This window comes from Nicotiana sylvestris, chromosome 5 (genome assembly GCF_000393655.2).
Source record: "Nicotiana sylvestris chromosome 5, ASM39365v2, whole genome shotgun sequence".
Lineage (NCBI taxonomy): Eukaryota > Viridiplantae > Streptophyta > Magnoliopsida > Solanales > Solanaceae > Nicotiana > Nicotiana sylvestris.
Window position 1 is genome coordinate 132,946,916 of NC_091061.1, and position 5,239 is coordinate 132,952,154.

Here is a 5,239-nt window from a genome sequence, read left to right on the forward strand (position 1 = left end):
ATAAAGCTTCTTAATAATGCAATACATCTACTCATATATAGTAACTTGTCTAAGAATTGCAATTTGTCTGCTTAATTTTACTGAAACTACTAAGCCAAGGAACTTAAAATATGCTCTCTAAATGGCTCTTTCACTTCCAATTTTTTTGGACTAATAATGGGCAGGAACACATCAAACTTTGCTTAAATGACAAGTAGAATGCATGATAGAGAAAAGTGAAAGCAAAAAAGGATGAATCAGCAAAGTATAATAATGGAAGGACTCTTTGTATTACTTAAGGGACAAAAGTTTTGAAGATTTTATGGCCTTGGTTGTTCAAGTGTCCTAAATCAGTTCAGTTGGTTTTTTAGCTGGAAGATGTGACACCAACCTTTTTTTTTCAATAATCATGAAAAATTTCCCATGTGGGTACTTAAAATCTGAGAGAAAATTGCTCCATTTTGGGACCTCACATCCTTTCACCTCCCCCCCCCCCCCCCCCCAAAAAAAAGAAAAAAGAAAGAAAAAACTAAGAAAATATATATATATATATATATATATATATATATATATAGAGTGCTCATGGTTTTTGTATGCTATAATAATTACTCCTCAATCTCGAGCAATTTGTTGTCCATACGTGAGTCCTTACTATCTATTTCACTCCATATAAGCTTGTCATAATTCAATATTATATTTCTATCATTAAAAGTTTTTTATATTTTCTATTGACGTATAATATCTAACAAAATTAAATGATTCCTAATAAACATTGAATCTAAAGAAAAAAATCAGTAAATCTATGGATTTCGCATATCGTTCATCGTTCTGTCCAGAGATCTCGGTATATTGTACTATATGGATAGGTTTCCGTAATTCGAGTGAGATTGTCATAGCACAAAAGTAATATAGTTCGGTACTCCCTTATTTCCTGTTTAGTTATGTTCTTAATATTTTGGTCTATTCAACTAATTGGTACCGATTATATAGATCGTTATCTTTTATTATGGTTAGAGCTTTGGTATGTGCTGAAAATTTCCCTAAGGCCAAAATGCTAATAATTTGTGTGAATGATGGAATACCATAGGACTTATATTTCGGACCATACAATGTTTCTGGTACCAACAGCTTTGCCTAAGATCAAGTGTACTGAGTTGCCAATTTAGGAATTGTTGTGTCCTGTGGGCTGATTTATTTGTTCGTTTTGTCGCTCTGTTTGGCTTTGTGTTAATAGTATTGTCATGTTTGAAAGCAAAGGACATCATAATGTCAATGGAACAAATAAAGCCATGTTAGAGTAACTAACTTTTGTCCTAGTTTGCCTTAGCTAGTATTTCCCTTTTTAACAACATTTCAATTAGAATTTTTCAGGGTCCTTTTTTTTTCCAATTTGACGGTATTGTGTACGACCTTTTAAATATCATTTTTCAACTTAACTTGTCCAACCGCCTTTTTACTTCGGAAATCTAAGTCTTTTTAACACAAGGGATAGTTAAATAGGAAAATCTAAGACTGATTAACAAAAAATCATGCTATTCGGCACAGCATGCTTAGCCTAGGAATAGATTGTGATAACCCAAAAGATCATCACTTGTTTTAAAAGTAATTCTGTGTTCCGAGGCCAAAAAACCTCTTTCTGCCTTACCTCGATTTGTGTGCGCAATCCGGACACGTAGCCGGAAAGCCAATATGTGAATTTGTGAAAAATAATGAATTTCAACTTTAAAATGAATTTAAGTTGATTTCGGTCAATATTTTGGGTAAAAGGACCCCGGACCCGTGATTTAACGGTCCCGGAGGGTCCGTAGGAAAATATGGGACTTGGACGTATGCCTGGAATCGAATTCCGAGGTCCCAAGCCCGAGAAATGAATTTTTTAAAGAAAATTATTTTCTGGAATATTTATGAGTTTTTGAAATGAAATATTTTTCAAACTTGATGGTATCGGACCCGTATTTTGGTTCCGGCGCCCGATACATGTCTTATATGTAATTTAAGATAAGTCTGTGAAATTTGGTAATAAACGGACTTGAGATGACGTGAACGGATCGTATTTGAGAAAAATTGAAAAATTGAAAGTTCTTAAGAAATTTCATGATTTTGATGCTAAATTCATAGTTGTTGATGTTATTTGAGTGATTTGAATGCACGAGCAAGTCCGTATGATGTTTTTAGGGTGGTGGGCATGTTTGGTTTGGAGCCTCGAGGGCTCAGGTGAGTTTTGGATAGGCCACGGAGTAAAATTGGACTTGGAAAAATTGCAGGTTTCAGTTGTTCTATTGCAGGCCTGCAGGCTTCGCATTTGCGAAGCCTGGCTCGCAAATGCGAGGGCTGGGTCGCAAATGCGAACTAGCCCAGACCAGCATTCCCTTGCAAATGTGAGTTTTCCATCGCAAATGCGATGCACCCCCAGTTACTGCCTTAGTCGCAAATGCGACTTCGCATTTGCGAGAGGTCTATCGCAAATGCGAAGAAGACCGAAAAATGGACTGGGTCGCAAATGCGACATTTTGTTCGCAAATGCGAAGGTCTCAGAATTCTGAATTGCGAACCCTGGTTGCAATTACGATATCAGAGACCGGTAAATTCACACTTAGACGCATTTTCAACCATTTTTCACATCTTCTCAAAACATAAAATCTCTTGGGCGATTTTCCAAAGAAAACTTCTTCTTCAAATCAATTGTAAGTCGTTTCTAACTAGTTTTCTTCAATCCTTAACATCTTTTCACATGATTTCAACTCAAAATCAATGATTTTCATGGGGAAAATTGGGTGTTTTGGGTAGAACCTAAGTGTTTCAAAAAGTGGGGATTTAGACCTCGACTTGAGGTCCGATTTCAAAACAAATTATATATTTGGGTCGTGGCGGAATGGGTAATCGGGTTTTGGTTCGAACCTTGGGTTTTGACCGTGTGGGCCCGGGAGCGATTTTTGACTTTTTGGGTAAAACTTTGGAAAACTTATTTTCATGCTATAAATTGGGTGATTCATTTAGCATTTATTGACGTAATTAAGTAACTTGTGGCTAGATACGAGCGAATTGGTGGTGGAATCAAGAGGTAAAGCGATAATTGAGACTTGAATTGTGTTCGTGGCATCGAGGTAAGTGTTTGGTCTAACCTTAGCTTGAGGGATTAGGAGTTGCGTCCTATTTTCTATGTGTTATTTGTTGAGTACGACGTATAGGCATGGTGACGAGTATCTATACGTTGGTGTGAAGTATGCCCGTGAGTCTTATACTATGATTAATGTGACTCTGTTTGTATTGTTTATGCCTTTTGTGAGGATTTCTATTGTTGAGCAAGGCTCGTGGAAGTAATATTGGAATTTGCATATTGAAGAGCGTTGGCTCAAGTTGTAAAATGAATTGTGGAAGTATAATTGGCAATTGAACCCTATAGAGCATTGGCTCAAGTTGTGAAGTGAGTTGTGAAGTAAATGTGAAAAGGAAAAGAGAAGAGGATTTTTGATATTGTTCCCTCGCTGGGATTCGACTATTGTACTGTTGTTCCCTTGCCGGAATTTTATTGTGATTTCATTTATTTCCTTGCCCTTATTTCTTGCGATTATTGTTTTGGTAAGAGAGTGTTAAAGCACGAAGGGTGATGTCGTGCACTTGTCCTTGATTTCCCTTAATCTTGCTGATAATTGAGTTATGTTGTCCTTTACGTTTATTTACTGATTTTCTGTTGTTACTTGATTCTATTATGTTGTTATTGATTCCCTTGCCGGGATTTTGTTGCTCCTTTATTGTTCCCTTGTCGGGGCTCCATTGTGATTGGTGTTGAATTGTATATTGGGATCAGGTTGCACGCGCAATAATATTATATTTGGATTGGGTTGCACGCCGCAACAATGTTATATTTGGATCAGGTTGCACGCTGTAATAATATTATGTTTGGATCGGGTTGCACGCTGCAACAACAATATATTTGGATCCGGTTGCACGCCGCAACAACAATATAATTGGATCGGATTGCACGCCGCAACAGTGATAAATAATGTGGATCGTGTTGCACGCCGCAACAGCGTTTTTATGATTTGGATCGGGTTGCGCGCCGCAACAGTAGATAATAAAAGTGTTTATTGGTTGGTTACGATTTCCTTATTCATTTGCTGTGAATTCTAAATTGTCCTTATGTTTTTTTTTTCTTGAATTGCTTTTGATAAATGATATTCCCCCGCAGCATGTACCCCCTCCCATCTTTACTTGTTTATTCCTGTTTTATTTTCCGCTGCATATTATATAACTGCACAGATTTATTTGGTAGTCTGGTCCTAGCCTCGTCACTACTTTACCGAGGTTAAGCTAGGCATTTACCAACACATAGGATCGGTACTGATACTACACTCTGCACTCTTTTGTGCAGATCCCGGTGCTGTAGACTTCGGACCGCAGTGAGATTATTGTTTCTTGTTCATCAGACGACCCGAGGTAGTCCTGCAGGCGTCCGTAGGCCTTGGCGTCTCCTTCTATCTACTATTCTTGTTTCTTTCATGTATTTCCAAAGACAGTGTTGTATTTATTTATTTCAGACCTTTATTTGTAGTACTCCTAGACAGCCTGTGAAGTTGTGACACCAGTCTTGGGTAGATTTGTTATGGATTGGCATTAGCAGTATTATTAAATCTTTACAATGCAGTCTTCCGCTTATTCAATTCTGTTGTTATCTAATTGTTGGCCCTAAACTATTATCGGATTAAAAATGGAAACACTATAAATAGTTCAGTTGGTTGACTTGCCTAGCTTCCACTAATAGGCGTCATCACGACTTCCGAGGGTAGAAATCCGGGTCGTGACATAGATACTCAAATCTAACATGGCACGAGGTTGGATTTTAAATTATGTTAGCCCATCAAATTGTGAAATACTGTCACTTTCACGACATCATTATAAAATGAGATTCTAGTATTCTACCCAAAGGACTTCAAGAATGAAAAATATCAAACTGTTGCATGTTTAAAGACCAAACTAAACTTATTCAGTTTTGAGGTCTATATTTATTGCTTTTATAAAAAATCATTACAAGGTTTCTTGTGACTGGCAACTCAATGAAGCCTACTTCTGCAGTTCTAAATATGTATAACTTGTGCTTTTTGAGATTCGACCATCTTAATACATGGTTTTTTTTAACATGTGCTGTTTCTTGATCAGATTATTTTCAAATCTTCATAATATGTTTTATGCAGTTCCTATATCTTCTTAAATATATTTCAAACGATAAAAGACAAGCAAGCAGCAATTCAGGGTCATCCTA